The sequence below is a fragment of the Haematobia irritans genome, chromosome 4 (genome assembly GCF_050003625.1).
Source record: "Haematobia irritans isolate KBUSLIRL chromosome 4, ASM5000362v1, whole genome shotgun sequence".
Lineage (NCBI taxonomy): Eukaryota > Metazoa > Arthropoda > Insecta > Diptera > Muscidae > Haematobia > Haematobia irritans.
In genome coordinates this window covers 128,775,865-128,799,450 of record NC_134400.1, presented here as the reverse complement: position 1 = coordinate 128,799,450, position 23,586 = coordinate 128,775,865, and the positions used below count along the sequence as shown (strand labels likewise).

The 23,586-nt window shown below is 29.8% G+C and overlaps 1 protein-coding gene across 7 annotated transcripts in view; it reads right to left on the bottom strand.

Moving 5' to 3' along the window:
- Window positions 1-23,586, bottom strand: part of bol (boule homolog, RNA binding protein) — a 276,121-nt gene that overhangs the window by 114,282 nt on the left and 138,253 nt on the right. Inside the window, exon 3 of one of the 7 annotated variants that reach the window (XM_075307506.1) lies at window positions 16,654-16,698. The exons of 5 other annotated variants lie outside the window; for them this stretch is intronic. The gene's annotated coding sequence lies outside the window, so the exon portion shown is untranslated. Of the gene's footprint in view, window positions 1-3,238; window positions 3,349-16,653; window positions 16,699-23,586 lie in introns of those variants that run through there. One more of the 7 variants, XM_075307507.1, reaches the window with a different exon arrangement.

Here is a 23,586-nt window from a genome sequence, read left to right as displayed (position 1 = left end):
TGATTGAATCAGAAAAAAAAATTTTTTGTGTGTGTGAGATTGTAAAAAAACTATAGAAAAGTTCCCAATATGAAAATAAAAGAAAATAACCAAAACAAGTATATACGGCCGTAAGTTCGGCCAGGCCGAATCTTATGTACCCTCCACTATGGATTGCGTAGAAACTTCTACTAAAGACTGTCATCCACAATCGAATTACTTGGGTTGCGGTAACACTTGCCGATGGCAAGGTATCTTAAAACTTCTTAACACCGTCTTCTAAATTGTAAGTTAGTCCATACGGGGTATATATTAAACAAAATAAAACAAGACAGATTAAAAACGTATATAATTCAGTTCGACAAAATTTTCTATAGAAATAAAATGTTGACATAAAAATAAAATTTTGACTAAATTTTCTATAGAAATACAATTTTAACAAAATGTTCTATAGAAATAAAATTTTGACAAAATTTTCTATAGAAATAAAATTTTGACAAAATTTTCTATAGAAATAAAATTTTCACAAAATTTTCTATAGAAATAACATTTTGACAAAATTTTCTATAGAAATAAAATTTTGACAAAATTTTCTATAGAAATAACATTTTGACAAAATTTTCTATAGAAATAAAATGTTGACAAAATTATCTATAGAAATAAAATTTTGATAAAATTTTGACAAAATTTTCTATAGAAATAAAATTTTGACAAAACTTTCAACAGAAATAAAATTGTAACAAAATTTTCTACAGAAATATAATTTTGACAAAACTTTCTATAGTAATAAAATATTGACAAAATTTTCTATAGAAATAAAATTTTGGTAGATTATTTTTGGCGATATGGACCAATTTTTGAGTGACTGGCCATTGGCTATATATAACTATAGACCGATATGGACCCATTTTTGGGTGGCTGTTAACGGTCTTATATTAGCGCAATGTACCAAATTTCAACCGAATCGGATGATTCTGGGAATCGATTTAAATGGGGCCTATACATAATTGTGGACCGATATGGACCAATTTTTGCATGGTTGTTAGATACCATACACTAACACCACGTACCATATTTCAACCGGATCTAATTAAATTTGCTCTTCAAACAGGCTCCGGAGTTCAAATCTGGGGATAGGTTTATATGGGGTCTATATATAATTATGGACCGATGTGGACCAATTTGTGCATGATTGTTAGAGACCATATACTAACACCACGTATCAAATTTCAACAGAATCGGACGAAGTTTGCTCCGCAAAGAGGCCCCGGAGGTCAACTCTGGGAATCGGTTTATATGGGGGCTATATGTAATTATGGACCGATTTCGACCAATTTTTGCATGGTTATTTGAGGCCATATATTAGCACCACGTACCAAATTTCAACTGAATCGGACGAAGTTTGCTCCGCAAACAGGCCCCGGAGGTCAACTCTGGGAATCGGTTTATATTGGGACTATATATGATAATGGACCGATGTGGACCAATTTTTGCATGGTCATTAGAGACCATATACTAACACCATGTACCAAATTTCAGCCGGATTGGATTAAATTTGCATCTCTTAGAGGCTCCGCAAGCCAAATCGGGGGATCGGTTTATATGGGGGGAATCAATGTGTGGGGGAATCAATGTGGACCAATTTTTGCATGGTTGTTAGAGATCATATGCTGACACCATGTACCAAATTTCAGCCGGATCGGATGAATCGGTTTATATGTGGCCTATATATAATTATGGACCGATGCGGACCATTTTTTGCATGGTTGTTAGAGATCATATGCTGACACCATGTACAAAATTTTAACAGGATCGGATGAAATTTATCTCTCTTAGAGGCTCCGCAAGCCAAATCGGGGGATCGGTTTATATGGGGGCTATATACAATTATGGACCGATGTGGACCAATTTGTGCATGATTGTTAGAGATCATGTACTAACACCATGTACCAAATTTCAGCCCGATTAGATGAAATTTGTTTCTCTTAGAGGATCCGCAAGCCAAATCTGAGGGTCCCTTTATATGGGGGCTATACGTAAAAGTGGACCGATATGGCCCAATTTTTGCACGGTTGTTAGAGACCATATACCAACACAATGTACCAAATTTCAGCCCGATTAGATGAAATTTGTTTCTCTTAGAGGATCCGCAAGCTAAATTTGGGTGTCCGTTTATATGGGGGCTATACGTAAAAGTGGACTGATATGGCCCATTTGCAATACCATCCGACCTACATCAATAACAACTACTTGTACCAAGTTTCAAGTCGATAGCTTGTTTCGTTCGGAAGTTAGCGTGATTTCAAAAGACATACGGACGGACGAACGGACATGCTCAGATCGACTCAGAATTTCACCACGACCCAGAATATATATACTTTATGGGGTCTTAGAGCAATATTTCGATGTGTTACAAACGGAATGACAAAGTTAATGTACCCCCATCCTATGGTGGAGGGTATAAAAATAAAATACCCCTTTTACACCACATGAGCGCCCTTTTTACGTGCTCTTAAAACTTTAAGTAAATCGAGCCGTACAAAAAAAAACAACTATAATTCGCATTTACATATACAGTGAAGCCTCTCAATCGTGGACACTTTAAAAACCGGACACATCCTAACAGTGGACAGTTGTCTGGGGACGTTTTCTGCTGTAACATATCAAAATTAACCTCTCATAACTGGACACTACCCAAATGTGGGCAAAATTAGGCGACTGTGTCCACTTCCTAGAGGTTTCACTGTATCTGTGTAGATAAGGAAGGCGCCGTAAACCGGACCTGATTTAATTTCAGGCTCTCTTAGACTATTCAGTCCATTGTGATAATGAATAAACTCGATCGCGCGGTTTTGTGGAAGTTTTCATACACAAACCAGGCAGACGGACGACCATGACGACCGAAATCATTGACAAACGAAATTCCACTTTCTTGTAAAGTATTTTCCTCAAGCTGAAATAAACCCAAATTTTATAAGAGAAATATTTGCTACCTTTAATGGCATTAGAGAAATTCAATAAAATATCATCGGGGGATTGACTATGAAATTTTCAAGGTCTACAAAAATTTATAGCCAATTCAGATTTATTTATTTATTATGATTTTTTTTTTTGTACGACAAGAAGAAATTGCGTCGCAACCACAAACTGCCAAAATTGCAATTTGGTAAACCCACTCAAAATGTGTTAAACTTAAGTTTTTTTTTTCTAAATTTATGGATACAATTTAATGTTAATATAATTAGCTAGATGAACTTACCAATATTGCCATTTCAATTATTTAAGATGGTCTCATGGAACCTCAATCCGAGAATGCTATGCCAACAGATCTACCGAATTTGATTTTTGTCTTTTGGCCTATTGTATTATAAAATTTTCAAAACTTTGTTTTTTTTTTCTTATTGTCAAATTTCTATAAAACAAATGTCATGGGCTATGATTTTGTTTTTCCTTCTTCTTCGTTGTTATCTCCTCTGAGGGGGTTTAAATGCGATATATTTGAAATAAGCAAATACTTATAGACTGAATAATTACCTCCCATGTATCGTCACTTCTTAACAAAATAAATTATCAAGATCTGTTTCGCTCTCTTAATGGGATTTTTTTTTTGTTCCGTTTCTTCAATTTTATTTTGAGTTTTATTTTCTTTTAATATTTGCTCATTTTCATATAAATGAGTGTGTCAGAATTTGTGTAGTTTTCATTTGTTTTTATTGCTATTGGCTTTGACAGATTTTGAAAACTGTAGAGAGTTCTATGTTTTCAAATTGTACATAAAGAAAAATAAACAAAACAGTGGATATGGGCAGAAGTACAGTGATTGCAAAATATTTGTGAATATGGAAATTTTTTGCCTTCAATCACAAAATCAATAGATTCAATTAGTTGAAAATTCTTCATTCACACTCAAAAGTCAATTCAAAAAAAAAAATTGCTACAATTCATTTTTGTGATTGATTTTGTGTTTTAATTAAATAATTACTTGAATCAATTACAATTTTAATTTAAATTTTGTATTTAATTGAAACAAGTATATACGGCCGTAAGTTCGGCCAGGCCGAATCTTATGTACCCTCCACCATGGATTGCGTTACTACGAATCGATATGGATTTTTGCAGAGAGCCAGAATTGAAATATGGGGGTCGCTTATATGTGCGCTATATACAATTATGAACTTGATATGGACCAATTTTTGTGTGATTGGGGATCTATTTATCTGAGGGCTATATATAACTATAGACCGATATGGACCTAGTTAGGCATGGTTGTTAACGGCCATATACTAGCACAATGTACCAAATTTCAACTGGCTCGAATGAAATTTGCTCCTCCAAGTGGCTCCAAAACCAAATCTCGGGATCGGTTTATATGGGGGCTATATATGATTATGGACTGATATGGACCACTTTTGACATGGTTGCTAAATATCATATATTAACATCACGTACCAAATTTCAACCGAATTGGTTGAAATTTGGTACGTGATGAGCCAAAGGGCTCCGGAGGTCAAATCTGGGGATCGGTTTATATGGGGGCTATATGTAATTATGGACCGATTTCGACCAATTTTTGCATGGGTATTTGAGGCCACATATTAACACCACGTACCAAATTTCAACTGAATCGGACGAAGTTTGCTCCGCAAAGAGGCTCCGGAGGTCAACTCTGGGGATAGGTTTATATGGGGTCTATATATAATTATGGACCGATATGAACCAATTTTTGCATGGTTGTTAAAGACCCTATACTAACACCACGTATCAAATTTCAACCGAATCGGACGAAGTTTGCTCCGCAAAGAGGTTCCGGAGGTCAACTCTGAGAATCGGTTTATATGGGGGCTATATGTAATTATGGACCGATTTCGACCAATTTTTGCATGGGTATTTGAGACCATATATTAACACCACGTACCAAATTTCAACTGAATCGGACGAAGTTTGCTCCGCAAAGAGGCTCCGGAGGTCAACTCTGGGAATCGGTTTATATGGGGGCTATATGTAATTATGGACCGATTTCGATCAATGTTTGCATGGGTATTTGAGGCCATATATTAACACCATGTACCAAATTTCAACTGAATCAGATGATTTTTGGTTTTCCAAGAGGCTCCGCAGGTCAAATCTGGTGATCGGTTTATATTGGGACTATATATAATTATGGACCGATGTGGACCAATTTTTGCATGGTTGTTAGAGATAATATGCTGACACCACACCCAGAGAAGGAATATGATCACCTCAAACATGTTTTAAGAGCAAAATGTTATTTTTGGGTGGTGACCATGTAACATGGTTTTCGCAACCATGTTATTTTCTCGGAAATCATGTATCTGACTTCGGCAAGCAGGTTATATTTGACGAGAAAATAACATTTTAGTGACAAACATGTTACATGGTTACCATAGAAATATAACATTTTGCTCTTGAAACATGCTTGAGGTGATCATATTCCTTCTCTGCGTGCATGTACAAAATTTTAACAGGATCGGATGAAATTTATCTCTCTTAGAGGCTCCGCAAGCCAAATCGGGGGATCGGTTTATATGGGGGCTATATACAATTATGGACCGATGTGGACCAATTTGTGCATGATTGTTAGAGATCATATACTAACACCATGTACCAAATTTCAGCCCGATTAGATGAAATTTGTTTCTCTTAGAGGATCCGCAAGCTAAATTTGGGTGTCCGTTTATATGGGGGCTACACGTAAAAGTGGACTGATGGCCATTTGCAATACCATCCGACCTACATCAATAACAACTACGTGTGCCAAGTTTCAAGTCGATAGCTTGTTTCGTTCGGAAGTTACGTGATTTCAACAGACGGACGGACGGCCGGACGGCCGGACGGACATGCTCAGATCGACTCAGAATTTCACCACGACCCAGAATATATATACTTTATGGGGTCTTAGAGCAATATTTCGATGTGTTACAAACGGAATGACAAAGTTAATATACCCCCATCCTATGGTGGAGGGTATAAAAATAAAATACCCCTTTTACACCACATGAGCGCCCTTTTTACGTGCTCTTAAAACTTTAAGTAAATCGAGCCGTTCTGAGCTTAACCGGAACATACAAAAAAAAACAACTATAATTCGCATTTACATATACAGTGAAGCCTCTCAATCGTGGACACTTTAAAAACCGGACACATCCTAACAGTGGACAGTTGTCTGGGGACGTTTGCTGTTTTAACATATTAAAATTAACCTCTCATAACTGGACACTACCCAAATGTGGGCAAAATTAGGCGACTGTGTCCACTTCCTAGAGGTTTCACTGTATCTGTGTAGATAAGGAAGACGCCGTAAACCGGACCTGATTTAGTTTCAGGCTCACTTAGACTATTCAGTCCATTGTGATAATGAATAAACTCGATCGCGCGGTTTTGTGAAAGTTTTCATACACAAACCAGACAGACGGACGACCATGACGACCGAAATCATTGACAAACGAAATTCCACTTTCTTGTAAAATATTTTCCTCAAGCTGAAATAAACCCAAATTTTATAAGAGAAATATTTGCTACCTTTAACGGCATTAGAGAAATTCAATAAAATATCATCGGGGGATTGACTATGAAATTTTCAAGGTCTACAACAATTTATAGCCAATTCAGATTTATTTATTTATTATGATTTTTTTTTGTACGACAAGAAGAAATTGCGTCGCAACCACAAACTGCCAAAATTGTAATTTGGTAAACCCACTCAAAATGTGTTAAACTTAAGATATTTTTTCTCTAAATTTAATGTTAATATAATTAGCTAGATGAACTTACCAATATTGCCATTTCAATTATTTAAGATGGTCTCATGGAACCTCTATTCTAGAATGCTATGCCAACAAATCTACCGAATTTGATTTTTGTCTTTTGGCCTTTTGTATTATAAAATTTTCAAAACTTTGTTTTTTTTTCTTATTGTCAAATTTCTATAAAACAAATGTCATGGGCTATGATTTTGTTTTTACTTCTTCTTCGTTGTTATCTCCTCTGAGGGGGTTTAAATGCGATATATTTGAAATAAGCAAATACTTATAGACTGAATAATTACCTCCCATGTATCGTCACTTCTTAACAAAATAAATTATCAAGATCTGTTTCGCTCTCTTAATGGGATTTTTTTTGTTCCGTTGCTTCAATTTTATTTTGAGTTTTATTTTCTTTTAATATTTGCTCATTTTCATATAAATGAGTGTGTCAGAATTTGTGTAGTTTTCATTTGTTTTTATTGCTATTGGCTTTGACAGATTTTGAAAACTGTAGAGAGTTCTATGTTTTCAAATTGTACATAAAGAAAAATAAACAAAACAGTGGATATGGGCAGAAGTACAGTGATTGCAAAATATTTGTGAATATGGAAATTTTTTGCCTTCAATCACAAAATCAATAGATTCAATTAGTTGAAAATTCTTCAATCACACTCAAGTCAATTCAAAAAAAAATTGCTACAATTCATTTTTGTGATTGATTTTGTGTTTTAATTAAATAATTACTTGAATCAATTACAATTTTAATTTAAATTTTGTATTTAATTGAAACAAGTATATACGGCCGTAAGTTCGGCCAGGCCGAATCTTATGTACCCTCCACCATGGATTGCGTTACTACGAATCGATATGGATTTTTGCAGAGAGCCAGAATTGAAATATGGGGGTCGCTTATATGTGCGCTATATACAATTATGAACTTGATATGGACCAATTTTTGTGTGATTGGGGATCTATTTATCTGAGGGCTATATATAACTATAGACCGATATGGACCTAGTTAGGCATGGTTGTTAACGGCCATATACTAGCACAATGTATCAAATTTCAACTGGCTCGGATGAAATTTGCTCCTCCAAGTGGCTCCAAAACCAAATCTCGGGATCGGTTTATATGGGGGCTATATATGATTATGGACTGATATGGACCACTTTTGACATGGTTGCTAAATATCATATATTAACATCACGTACCAAATTTCAACCGAATTGGTTGAAATTTGGTACGTGATGAGCCAAAGGGCTCCGGAGGTCAAATCTGGGGATCGGTTTATATAGGGGCTATATATAATTATGGACCGATTTCGACCAATTTTTGCATGGGTGTTTGAGGCCATATATTAACACCACGTACCAAATTTCAACCGAATCGGTTAAATTTTGCTCTTCCACGAGGCTCCGGAGGTCAAATCTGGGGATCGGTTTATATAGGGGCTATATATAATTATGGACCGATGTGGACCAATTTTTGCGTGGTTGTTGCAGACCATATACTAACACTATGTAGCAAATTTCAACCGGATCGGATGAAATTTGCTTCTCTTAGAGGCTCCGCAAGCCAAATCTGGGGATCGGTTTATATGGGGGCTATATATAATTATGGACCGATGTGGACCAATTTTTGCATGGTTGTTAGAGACCATATACCAACACCACGTACCAAATTTCAGCCGGATCGGATAAAATTTTCTTCTCTTAGAGGCTCGGCAAGCCAAATCTGGGGATCGGTTTATATGGGGGCTATATAGAATTATGGACCGATGTGAACCAATTTTTTCATGGTTATTAGAGACCATATACCAACACCACGTACCAAATTTCAGCCGGATCGGATGAAATTTGCTTCTCGTAAAGGCTCGGCAAGCCAAATCGGGGGATCGGTTTATATGGGTGCTATAAATAATTATGGACCGATGTGGACCAATTTTTCCATGTACAAAATTTCTGCCGGATCGGATGAAATTTGCTTCTCTTAGAGTCCCCGCAAGCCAAATTTGGGGGTCCGTTTATATGGGGGCTATACGTAAAAGTGGACCGATATGGTTCATTTGCAATACCATCCTACATCAATAACAACTACTTGTGCCAAGTTTCAAGTCGATAGCTTGTTTCGTTCGGAAGTTAGCGTGATTTCAACAGACGGACGGACGGAGGGACATGCTCAGATCGACTCAGAGTTTCACCACGACCCAGAATATATATACTTTATGGGGTCGTAGAGCAATATTTCGATGTGTTACAACCGGAATGACAAAGTTAATATACCCCCATCCTATGGTGGAGGGTACACGCAGAGAAGGAATATGATCACCTCAAACATGTTTCAAGAGCAAAATGTTATTTTTGTATGGTGACCATGTAACATGTTTGTCTATAAAATGTTATTTTCTCGTCAAATATAACCTGCTTGTCGAAATCAGATACATGATTTCCGAGAAAATAACATGGTTGCGAAAACCATGTTACATGGTCACCACCCAAAAATAACATTTTGCTCTTAAAACATGTTTGAGGTGATCATATTGCTTCTCTGGGTGTATAAAAATGTTGGTCCTATTTTTCTATCTACGAGTACAATATACCACAAGTCATAGTAAATCATGCTTTTAAGCAAGGTGTTTATTTGTAATTGTCAACTACCTTGACATCCATAGGACCATATAGGTATAATTATTTAGCTTTTAGTTTGTTTTCATTCAAGCCCATAACAAAGAATATAAAATTTCTGTGTTTATCTTCTTGGCATAGTTGTAGGCGCAATTTTCTTGCTTAATTAAATTGTGTATGAGATAGGATTGGTACGTTTGGTACTAATGCACTATATTGGTACATTTTACACAGGGAAAGCATCTTAATCCAACAGACACCCATTTGGTACTGTTTGTTCTCACTTGATGTTTGTATGATCATAGGCATTATATTTATTCAGTCCCCTCTCTCTAAGGAACAATAAATGTCTGCTTTTATTGTATTGGCATATTTTTGGTCGCAATTTTTACAAAGCATGTTTTGCCTATTTTTAGTGATGATGAATTAGGTACTTTTGTATCAAATTTTAAACTGCTAAGGAAATACGGTTGCCACAGTTGGTAGAATTTTACCAAAACTGGTAGATTTTTTATTGTTTGGCAGATTGGTAGAAATGAATTGAAGTTTTGGTAAATTTTGCAAAATATTCATCTGCAACTAAAAGGTACTTCAATTTTCTATAGAAAAAAAATTAGAGAAAATTTTCTATAGAAAAATCAAACTTAGAGAACATTTTCTATAGAAATAAAATTTTGCTAAAAAATTGTTTATATAAATAAAATGTTGAGAAAATTTCCTATTGAACAAATTTTGAGAAAATTTTCTATAGAAATATAATTTTGAGACAACTTTCTATAGTAATAAAATTTCTACCAAAACTGGTAAATTTTTTATTGTTTGGTAGATTGGTAAAATTCTTGAAGTTTTGGTAGATATTGCAAAATATTCCTCTCCAACTTAAAGGTACTACAATTTTCTATAGAATAAAAATAGAAAAATTTTTTTGTAGAACAAGTTTTTTTTCAATTTCTATACAAATAAAATTTAGAGAATTAAAATTTTGGGATAAATTTTAATATAAATCAAATGTTGAGAAATTTTCCTATTAAAAAAAAGAGAACATTTTTTATAGAAATAAAATGTTGACAAAATTTCTACAGAAACAAAACTTTGAGAAATTTTTTTTACAGAAATAAAATTTTGACGAAATTTTCTATAGTTAAGTTAAAATTTGACAACATTTTATATAGAAATAAAATGGTGACAAATTTTCGTTAAAAAATTTGACAAATTTTTCTTTAGAAGTTAAATTTTCACAAAATTTGCTATAGAAATAAAATTTGTCCAAATTTTCTATAAATTCAATATCTTTAAAAAAATTAGCACGGGGTATTTACACAGACAAAAAATCGTTACAGAACATTTTCTATAGAAATAAAATTTTGTTAAAAAATTGTTTATATAAATAAAATGTTGAGAAAACTTCCTATAGAAAAAATTTTGAGAACATTTTCTATAGAAATATAATTTTGAGACAACTTCCTATAGTAATAATATTTCTACCAAACCTGGTAGATTTTTTATTGTTTGGTAGATTGGTAAAATTCTTGAAGTTTTGGTAGATTTTGCAAAATATTCCTCTCCAACTTAAAGGTACTACAATTTTCTATAGAATAAAAATAGAAATTTTTTTTTGTAGAACAAATTTTTTTTTTTCAATTTCTATACAAATAAAATTTAGAGAATTAAAATTTTGAGAAACATTTTAATATAAATCAAATGTCGAGAAATTTTCCTATTGAAAAAAAATTTAAGAACATTTTTTATAGAAATAAAATGTTGACAAAATTTCTACAGAAACAAAACTTTGAGAAATTTTTTTCTACAGAAATAAAATTTTGACAACATTTTCTATAGTTAAGTTAAAATTTGACAACATTTTATATAGAAATAAAATGGTGACAAAATTTTCGTTAAAAAATTTGACTAATTTTTCTTTAGAAGTTAAATTTTCACAAAATTTGCTATAGAAATAAAATTTGTCAAAATTTTCTATAAATTTAATATCTTTAAAAAATTAGCACGGGGTATTTACACAGACAAAAAATCGTTAGAGAACATTTTCTATAGAAATAAAATTTTGTTAAAAAAAAAAATTACATAAATATTTTATTTTATTTTTGAGAAAATTTCCTATAGAAAAAATTTTGAGAACATTTTCTACAGAAATACAATTTTGAGACAATTTTCTGTAGTAATAAAATTTTGGGATTTTTTTTATAAAAATAAAATGTTGACAAAATTTTCTATAGAAACAAAACTTTGAGAAATTTTTCTACAGAAATAGAATTTTGACAAATTTTTCTATAGAAGTTAGAATATAACATCATTTTATATAGAAATAAAATTGTGACAAAATTTTCGTTGAGAATTTTGACAAATTGTTCCTTAGAAATAGAATTTTCATAAAATTTGCTATAGAAATAAAATTTGTCAAAATTTTCTATAAATTCAATATCATTAAAAAATTAGCAAGGGGTATTTATACAGACAAAATATCGTTGCCAATAGGAGAGATCGAAATTTATAATATTGCAAATACTGAAATAAACTTTTAAAATAAAATAATAAAACATTTCATTCGAAGAAAAAAGTTTTTTTTTTCATACTAAACACAAAAATTTTATCACAAACTTCAAACTAAGATTTTTTTAAAATTGGTAGATTTTTGTGTAAAATTTTCTTAAAATTTTGGTAGTTATTTTTTGCACGAATGACAACCGTGCTAAGGGACCCTAAACCGGACTTCTTTCGGAACATTTTTAAACTCATGATGTTTTCGTCCATCATCATGTATTAAAGTAAATTTGTAATTGAATTATACTTTTATTAAAAAATTAATTGAATCAATTAACCCTTTTAATTGCAGTTTTTTCTAATATTCTATAAAACAAAACTTGAAAAATATTTTGGATATTTTTTTTTTGTCTGATGAGTTTCCTCCAAATAAAAAATTGTCAATACATTGGATATAAATCTCCAACCAGAGGCTTTGCTTCTAATAAGGAATGCCACTGGAATGAGAGCTTTTTTTTATTTGAACAGTACTTTTCTTTTACTTTGGTACTTTTATACAACGATTTATTATCCCTTCCCTACGAGCGACACAATTTTACATAATAATGAATACGAAAAAACATATACAAACTTACTACAATCCTGTATATACTCCCCTGGCATTATCAAAATAAAGGCAGTAATTTGAAATGAGAACCTACAACAGATTGCCAGTATAATAATCTTGGTTGCCTTGGCTGGACAATGACAAAGTAGAATAATTGTTAGACGATAATGACGTCCTAAAAACAAATCTTGGCAGACAAAAGCAATTCAAATGTCCCTTTCAAAGAGAATACACCTTGAAAAGAGAGTCCAACTAAAACGAGATTTATTTAGAGCAAAATACAGAAAAAAGAAAGAAACTGCTAGGCATCAAATGAATACAAAATTAATAATAATGGTATTCCTCATTATCGTAAATCTCAAATATATGTGAGCCTGATAAGATGGGTAAAGAAAACCACGAAGGCTATATCGCATAAAAGACCCATTTTACAGATAAAATACTTTTTGGCTTCAATTACGAAAATGATTTTGTCAAAATTTTATTTCTATAGAAAATTTTGTCAAAATTTTATTTCTATCGAAAATTTTGTCAAAATATTATTTTGTATCGAAAATTTTGTCAAAATTTTATTTCCCTAGAAAAATTTGTCAAAATTTTATTTCTATAGAACATTTTGTCAAAATTTTATTTCTATCGAAAATTTTGTCAAAATTTTATTTCTACAGAAAATTTTGTCAAAATTTTATTTCCATAGAATTTTGTTCAAAATTTTATTTCTATAGAAAATTTTGCCAAAAAGTTTATTTCTATAGAAAGTTTTGTCAAAATTTTATTTTCTTGTAAAATTTTTTCAAAATTTTATTTCTATAGAAAATTGTGTCAAAATTTTATTTTATAGAAAATTTGCTCAAAATTTTATTTCTATAGAAAATTTTGTCAAAATTTTATTACTATATGAAATTGTGTCAAAATTTTATTTCTATCGACAATTTTGTCAAAATATTATTTTGTATCGAAAATTTTGTCAAAATTTTATTTCCATAGAAAAATTTGTCAAAATTTTATTTCCATAGAAACATTTGTCAAAATTTTATTTCTATAGAACATTTTGTCAAAATTTTATTTCTATCGAAAATATTCCTATAGAAAATTTTGTCAAAATTTAATTTCTATAGTAAATTTTGTCAAAATTTTGCCAAATTTTTATTACCATAGAAAATTTTGTCAAAACTTTTATTTCTATAGAAAATTTTCTCAAAATTTTATTTCTATAGAAAATTTTGTCAACATTTTATTTCTATAGAAAATTTCCTCAAAATTTTATTTCTATAGACAATTTTGTCGAACTTTTATATCTATAGAAAATGTTGTCAAAATTTTATTTCTATAGAAAATTTTGTCAAAATTTTAAAATTTTGTCAAAACTTTTATTTCTATAGAAAATTTTCTTAAAATTTCATTTCTATAGAAAATTTTGTCAAAATTTTATTTCTATATACATTTTTTTCAAAATTTTATTTTTATAGAAAATTTTGTCAAAATTTTATTTCTATCGAAAATTTTGTCAAAATTTAATTTCTATAGTAAATTTTGTCAAAATTTTGCCAAATTTTTATTACCATAGAAAATTTTGTCAAAATTTGATTTCTATAGAAAATTTTGTCAAAATTTTATTTCTATAGAAAATTTTGTCAAAATTTTATTTCCATAGAAAATTTTGTCAAAATTTTATTTCTATAGAAAATTTTCTCAAAATTTTATTTCTATAGAAAATTTTGTCAAAATTTTATTTCTATAGAAGTTTTGTCAACATTTTATTTCTATAGAAAATTTTTTTAACATTTTATTTCTATAGAAAATTTTGTCAACATTTTATTTCTATAGAAAATTTTGTAAAAATTTTATTTGTATAGAAACTTGTGTCAAAATTTTATTTCTATAGAAAATTTTGTCAAAATTTTATTTCTATAGAAAATTTTCTCAAAATTTTATTTCTATAGAAAGTTTTGTCAAAACTTTTATTTCTATAGAAAATTTTCTCAAAATTTCATTTCTATAGAAAATTTTGTCAAAATTGTATTTCTATAGAAAATTTTGTCAAAATTTTATTTCTTTAGAAAATTTTGTCAAAATTCTATTTCTATAGAAAATTTTGTCAAAATTTTATTTCTATAGAAAATTTTGTCAAAATTTTATTTCTATAGAAAATTTTCTAAAAATTTTATTTCTATAGAAAATTTTGTCAAAACTTTTATTTCTATAGAACATTTTCTTAAAATTTCATTTCTATAGATAATTTTCTTAAAATTTCATTTCCATAGAAAATTTTCTCAAAATGTTATTTCTATAGATTTTTTTTTTCAAAATTTTATTTTTATAGAAAATTTTGTCAACATTTTACTTCTATAGAAAATTTTTTAAAAATTTTGTCAACATTTTCTTTTCTATATAAAATTTTTAAATTTTATTTTTATACAAAAATTTTGAAGAGCCTCTTAGTTGGAGAGGAATATTTTGCAAAATCTACCAAAACACCAAGAATTCGATCAATCTATCAAAAATTAAAAAAAATTACCATATTTGGTAGAAGTCTACCAACTGTGACAACCGTGAAAGGAAAACGTGCTCAAAATTATAGCATTGAATGCATTAGTTCGATTTAATGCTAAGGCGTCGTCCTCATCAGTTATTTTAAAGGGATTCGGGAAATTTGATGATATTTTCGTTATTTTTACTTTTTAGCAATTTTTACTTTTGAGCAAGTGTATTGTCAATATAATTTTTTGTGATTAAATGTCGCATATATCTTCACCGCGAGAATGTTCTTCTTCTACGTATTTTTAAATTAGAATTAATCTCCCACTTTACAGATAAATCAAAAATACTCATAATACCAAAAATTATACATGATTAAAATTTTGCCAAAAACTTTTGTTAAGCTTACCAACGTTGCACCACCTATTTCTAAGACAAATTTTCAAAATAAAAACTAAAAAACAGAATGACACAAAGGCAGCTAAACTTAATTTTAATGTACCTCATCTCATCAACACTATTCCTTTTTGGCCATACAAAAGCGTCAGCGTGAAAAGCAACGAAGTCAGTAAGCAGCACAAAACAAAACCTAAAAATAATATTCACCCGACAAGACAAAGAATCATCTTTCCTACTGGCCTGCAAGGCAACAAGAAACGGGGTGATGTAGGTGAAGCATACTAGACACGCCTTAGGAAAGGCAAGAGGAGCTATAAATACTGTCAGCTGCTGCCAGTCACTAGTCACTCTGTCTGTCTCGACACTATGGTACACCATATACACACCAAGTGTCATCCATAATGGCATACAGAGAACAAGCCGGGAGGCATACACCGAGAGATGGGGAAAGTGTTGCTAAAATACATACACACAGGCAGACATGCAACTATAGAATATTTTACAAAAAAAAAGATGTGAATTTTTACTGCATCTACAGATATCTTTAAAATTGAATATTTGGCTGAATTTAGTATATAAGACATTAGGGTGGGTCTTCTTAATAATTTAGCTGATAGTTTTGCTGCAAGTAGAGGATGCTGAGAAGGTATGTGGTAATTCCGAAACGTGCGTCCATCCAACCATCTTGCAGTCTATAGGGCTTTGCCCAAATAAATTTGACAAACATTCTTTTCCTCTATTAGTTAAGCTACTCTTGTAGTTTAGTCAACACAATGGTTTTAAAGCTGAGTTCAAAACAACAAATAAAATTTTATTTCTATAGAAAATGTTGTCGAAATTTTATTTCTATAGAAAATTTTGTCAAAATGTTATTTCTATAGAACATTTTCTCAAAATGTTATTTCTATAGAAAGTTTTAGTCAGCATTTTATTTCTATAGAAAATTTTGGAGAACATTATTTTGCAAAATCAAGAATTCTACCAATCTCCCAAATAGTAAAAAATCTACCATTTTTGGTAGATTTCTACTGTACTTGTGAAATTTTGTGTGCCACTTTCTAGAAATTCTCAAAGGTAACGCTGCATAAGAACCACCCTGTGACAAAATGTGTTTGACTAAAATGACATTATTGGCTCAATAATGTTCATTAGAAACTTAGAAATTACACTTAACAAATTATTTTAAGTTTCATTAGAAATAAAAAATACTTTTTTGTTTACCCAATATACCATATAAATTTCTTTGGTAAACTGTTAATAAATTGTTTTGTATACGTGCAAAAATCTCTTAGCCAAAACTTACTTTTGTCATATCATTGTCATTAAGGGTTGAAGCCTAAGAATATACCTGAAAAGAAAATAATCAATTCATTAAAATTGGAAATGATTTGAAATTTTATACAAGCTTCATTACTCTTTGAAGTAAATTACAATATATTATTCTAAAAACAGAAGTTTACAACCATACAAATATCAATTACTCCAAAACACAACGTTAAATATACAACAACCCCCCGAAAGTATGCAACAATTTAAATTATATACAATTACAACCACTACCATCTCACCATATGGTCTTTACTATGGGTACCTGGTGACAAGAGCTTAATAAGTTTCTAAGCATTTCTTTAGCAAACTTCTTTAATTAAACAAATGCGCTCTAAATAACTCGATTAAAATTAGGAAAAGTTTCTTTTTAATTAGTAAAGTTGTAAAAACGGATTTTTAATGATATAGGCTATAGACCAGCGTTTCCCAAATGGGGGGGGGGGTCAGCATAGTTTTTGGTTGAGCAGGTTTTTCACCACTACTGTGGTACAGGGTATAATAACGCCAAGAAGCAAAAGTCTGAGACCCATCGTTTAGTATACCGATCGTCTTAGAATTAAATTCTGAGTCGATTTAGCGATGTCGATTTAGCAAAGTACAGGTCGCAGTTTAAGTCCGATCGTCCTCAAATTTGGCATAAGGTGGTTTTTTGGGACAGAGACAATCGCTATTGATTTTGGAAAAAATCGGTTCAGATTTAGATATAGCTGCCATATATATTTTTCACCGATCTGGTCATAATTGGCGTGTATATCAACCGATCTTCCTCAAATTCCGTACATCCGAATATTTTATCAGTCTCGAAAAACTTGCAAAATATCAGCCAAATCGGTTCAGATTTAGATATAGCTCCCATATACAGCTTTCGCCCGATTTACACTCATTTGCCCACAGAGGCCAATTTTTTGCTCGGATTTAGTTGAAATTTTGCACAGGGAGTAGAATTAGCATTGTAGCTCTGCGTGCCAAATTTGGTTGAAATCGGTTCAGATTTAAATATAGCTCCCATATATAGCTTTCGCCCGATTTACACTCAAATGACCACAGAGGCAAATTTTTTGCTCCGATTTAGTTGACATTTTGCACAGGGAGTTTAATTAGCATTGTAGCTATGCGTGCCAAATTTGGTTGAAATCGGTTCAGATTTAGATATAGCTCCCATATATAGCTTTCGCCCGATTTACACTCATATGACCACAGAGGCCAATTTTTTGCTCCGATTTAGTTGAAATTTTGCACAGGGAGTAGAATTAGCATTGTAGCTATGCGTTCCAAATTTGGTTGACATCGGTTCAGATTTAGATTTAGCTCCCATATATATGTTTTTCTGATTTCGACCAACATTTTCCTTGTAAAATCGCCACTGACTCTAATTTTCCTAAACTTCTAATACATATATATCGAGCGATAAATCATAAAAAATCTTTTGCGAAGTTTCCTTAAAATTGCTTCAGATTTAAATATTTGGCATTAGCCAACTCAGTGCATTAGCCAACTTAAATTTTGAGTCTATAGATTTTGTAGAAGTCTATCAAATTCTGTCCAGATCGAGTGGTATTTAAATGTATATATTTGGGACAAACCTTTATATATAGCCCCCAACACATTTGACGGATGTGATATGGTATCGAAAATTTAGATCTACAAAGTGGTGCAGGGTATAATATAGTCGGCCCCGCCCGACTTTAGACTTTCCTTACTTGTTTATTAGAAAATTTGGTCAAAATTTTATTTCTATAGAAAATTTTGCCAAAATTTTATAGTAATAGATTTTTTTATTAGAAAATTTGGTCAAAATTGTATTTCTATAGAAAATTTTGCCAACATTTTATAGTAATAGATTTTTTTATTAGAAAATTTGGTCAAAATTTTATTTCTATAAAAAATTTTGTCAAAATTTTATTTCTATAGAAAATTTAGTCAAAATTTTATTTCTATAGAAAATTTTGTCAAAATTTTATTTCTATAGAAAATTTAGTCAAAATTTTGTTTGCTCCACAATTTTTTTTTAATTGTATTTCTATTGATAATTTTTTCAAACTTTTATTTCTATAAAAAATTTTGCCAAATTTTATTCAAAATTTTATTTCTATATATTTGGTCAAAATTTGATTTCTATAAAAAATTTTGCCAAAATTTTATTTCTAAGAAAATTTAGTCAAAATTTTGTTTTTGTAGAAAATTTTGCAAAATTTTATTTCTATATAATGTTACTTTATAACCACAGGGAGAAAAGAATAGAAGTTACATGCAATTCTATAATTTGTTGTAGGTTTCTCATTATTTGTTATTATTCGTTTGCAACGGATAAATTTCTTGCTAAAATATCAGAACCCGTACCCACTTTTGTATTCACACATTTTAAAAATTTTGAAACCATTTTCGTCACTTTTAGACATAAAGTCAAAATATCTGTTTTGTCTTCTTGTTGAAACTGTTTTGAGGCGTACTTTATCAGTAATAGTAAAATCTATCTAATGAAAAAAAAAAAACAATAGCCAAATTACCCACTAATTAATAAACTCTTTTATATTAATATTCATTCACATTGTTACTTTTAATTATTTAATTAATTATTGTTAATCATATCTCTAGCTTTTGATTTTAGTATTTATTTCTGTTTGGGCAAATAAAGTTAGTTTTAGGTTGGCGGGGCGCAACGAAATTAATCCTTTTTTTGGGGGGCGCGAAGCAAATTAGGTTGGGAAGCTCTGATATAGACCATTATTAATAACACCAAGTACCATAGACTTTTTTGTTTTAAGTTATTTACCATTAGCACGACAAAGAGAAAAACATTTCGTTGTCGTGGTTTTTGTTAAGATTGACTTTTACAATTCAAAGGATACTGAGACTGGTAGACGAACTTCTAACGAAGAGACGTATTTTAGCCACATTCAAAGGTATGTGAACAGAGGTACTCCCCAAGGAGGAGTTCTATCACTTCTTCTCTAAAATTATGCTATAAACAAGCTATCGGTTTCCTTAGAAAAAGAACGGAAAAATACGATGGCAAAAATTCACATATATAGTTAGATATTAGAATTAGAGAAATGTTGGCCGGCACTTCATCAGTAGACAAGTTTAGGATATGAGTGCTTGTGTATTCCAGGCGCATTCAGTAAGACAGCAGCAGATTCTCTAAATGTAATGTTGCATCTCTTGTCTCAGTTTGGTTCTCAAAATAATGCTAGATTTTCCAAATGCAGTCGATTACACTCTGGCGAAAGCCCTTTTCGCCCAGAATTTTGAAACACTAATTCCCAAGAGTGAGGCAAAGACCCCAAGGACTTAAAATTATATAGATTTCTATACCTATGCTCCACATTGGATCTTAAACTGGCGAAAAAATTACCATACCAATGCAGTGTTTTCTGGGTTGAAATATTTCTATACAAAATTTTATTTCTACAAAAAATTTTCTCAAAATTTTATTTCCATAGAAAATTTTGTCAAAATTTTATTTCTATAGAAAATTTGTCAAAATTTTATTTCTAAAGAAAATTTGTCTAAATTTTATTTCTATAAAAAAATTTTGTCAAAATTTGATTTCTATAGAAAATTTTCTCAAAATTTTATTTCTATAGAAAATCTTGTTAAAATTCTATTTTTATAGAAATTTTTCCATAATTTTTTTTCTATAGAAAATTTGTCAAAATTTTATTTCTATAGTAAATTTTGTAAAAATTTCTACAGAAATATTTCTATAGAAAATTTTGCCAAAATTTTATTTTCATAGACCATTTTCTTAAAATTTTATTTCTATAGAAAATTTTGTTAAAATTTTATCTCTATAGAAAATTTTGTCAAAATTTTATTTCTATAGAAAATGTTGTCAAAATTTTATTGCTATAGCAAATTTTGTCCAAAATGTATTTCTATAGTAACTTTGTCAAAATTTTATTTCTATAGAAAATTTGGTAAAACTTTATTTCTATAGAAAGTTTTTCAAAATTTTATTTCTATAGAAAATTTTGCCAAAATGTTTATTCCTATAGAAAATCAAAATTTTATTTCTACAGAAAATTTTGGAAATTATGCCAAAATTTTCTATAGAAATAAAATTTGACACAATTTTCTATAGAAATAAAATTTTAAGAGAATTTTTTATGGAATTAAAATTTTGACAAAATTTTCTACAGAAATAAATTTTTGAAGAAATTTTCTATAGAAATAATTTTATTTCTATAGAAAATTTTGTCAAATTTTATTTCTATAGAAAATTTTGGCATAATTTCCTATAAAAAATATATATAGAAATAAACCTTTTTGTCAACATTTTATTTCCATATACAATTTTCTTAAAATTTTATTTCTATAGAAAATTTCTTCAAAAATTTATTTCCATAGAAAATTTTCTTAAAATTTTATTTCTATAGAAAAATTTGTCAAAATTTTATTTATATACAAAACTTTCTCAAAATTGTATTTCTATAGAAAATTTTGTCAAAATTTTAGTTCTATAGAAAATTTTGTAAAAATTTTATTTCTATAGATTTTGCTAAAATTTTATGTCTATAGAAAATTTTGTCAAAATTTTATTTCTATAGAAGATTTTGTCCAAATTTTATTTTTTAGAAAATTTTGACAAAATTTTATTTCTAAAGAAAATGTGTCTAAATTTTATTTCTATAAAAAATGTTTTCAAAACTTTATTTCTATAGAAAATTTTGTCAAAATTTTATTTCTATTTTATTTCTATAGAAAATTTTGTAAAATTTAATTTCTATAGAAAATTTTGTCAAAATTTTATTTCTATAGAAATTTTTCCATAATTTTGTTTCTATAGAAAATTTTGTCAAAATTTTATTTCTATAGAAAATGTCAAATTTTATTTCTATTTTATTTCTATAGAAAATTTTGTAAAATTTAATTTCTATAGAAAATTTTGTCAAAATTTTATTTCTATAGAAATTTTTCCATAATTTTATTTCTATAGAAAATTTTGTCAAAATTTTATTTCTATAGAAAATGTTGTCAAATTTTATTTCTATTTTATTTCTATAGAAAATTTTGTAAAATTTAATTTCTATAGAAAATTTTGTCAAAATTTTATTTCTATAGAAATTTTTCCATAATTTTATTTCTATAGAAAATTTTGTCAAAATTTTATTTCTATAGAAAGTTTTATTTCTATAGAAAATTTTGTCAAAATTTGTTGTCAAAATTTTATTTATATAGAAAATTTTGTCAAAATTTAATTTCTATAGAAAATTTTGTCAACATTTTGTTAACATTTGATTTCTATAGACGTTTTTCCATAATTTTATTTCTGTAGAAAACTTTCTCAAAATTGTATTTCTATAGAAAATTGTGTGCCAGCTATCCTTTAGATTGACGAAACCCTAAGTTTTTGTTGTCTTTAAAACATGCCATTATAATGATGATATTTTAATTCCGTTGCGTTGGTTTTATGTCCCCACGCTTAAATGCCACGGAGATGTCAAGGATCTATTAAAACAAGAGAACAACTTGAAACTCAATTTTTCTAATAAGTATTCAAATGAAGGTTCCTAACCCTTTTTTGCTAAACTTTTTTGTAAATAAGTCGCACAAAAAAAAAACATACGCATAAAATACAAATGCTATCGAGAATTTATAGGGAAATGGGAAAAACTGCCTTTAGGCTCTTGTAAATTCAATAAAATTCCTTAAGAGATTAAAGTATGCTTATGAATCTAAACCCCCATTTTTTGGGAGAGAGAGAAAATGTCAATATCATAGAAAAGTAAGATTTAACTTTGCTACCCCCATCGGGGAGTTGGAAGCCTTGGCAGCTCCCCCATGATGTCAAAAACATTCACATAGAAACAACGCACAAGTGATTTATGGAATATCTAATGGATTTGCAGGCATTTGCAAAATGTTACAAATGAATAGACAATCTGTGCTATGACATTAAGCATCCCTTATAGCACCCTGGTGACTCTTGTCATTGGACTGCCATAAAGCATATGAAAAAGCAAACAGGCACACAGGCATCCAACCAATATCATCTCTGTTTCGTCTCTATAATTCCAATGGCAGTTTTACTATAAAAACAATTTTTTGTGGGTTTCTTTTCCTATGATACCAGAAAGAGACTTATTTTCTCCTCTGTTGTCACATTCTGATATGCTTTTAGGCTTAATTGTACATAAAAAAAACAATACAATATTTTGCATACTTTTGGGTCAATGGTAATGGCCCAATGAACGATACCAAATCCAATAAGTTTGCATACTTCTGGGCGATTGATATGAAATGGAATGATGGGATTTTAACTAATACACAATACCAGCTAACCACAAAAACGAACTATGATATTGGCTCAAAGATTCGTCATTTGTGGAAAAAAAAAAAAACTCAGAAACTACAAAAAAGTATGCACTCAATTCTTTATTGAAATAAGGAAATGTTAAAAAAGTTTGCATAATTTCTAGCTGATAAAAAGGAATTTTATTTTAAGCCACTATAGTTGTTCTAGTTTGGTTTATTATCGATAACCAGGAACAACATTTGCAAGGGCAAAATAAAATTGCAATAACTTGTGATAAGACAACGTTGGTTGAGGACTTTTTCCCCATAAAGATTTAGACAAATTTTGCCCCTTAAAATATGCCCTTGCAATCTCAAGCAGCATGTAGATGAAGGGATTAGTTTTAAGGTACAAGTTTTTTGTGATCGAAAAAATGGCATAAAAATTTTAAATTTGACAAGTTAAATTAAGGATTATTTAGTGCCAACATGATCGACTATGGATTCGAATATATGCCAATTTCTAAAATTCCTTTTAAGTGATAATAAACCTAATTTATTTATTTTTTTTTTTTTTTTTGTTGTGTTGTAAATTTATATAAACGTTGTTTCATATTGCGCTTGAGTTTACCCAACCAGTTTACCAATGGTCTATTTGTGTTGCATACAT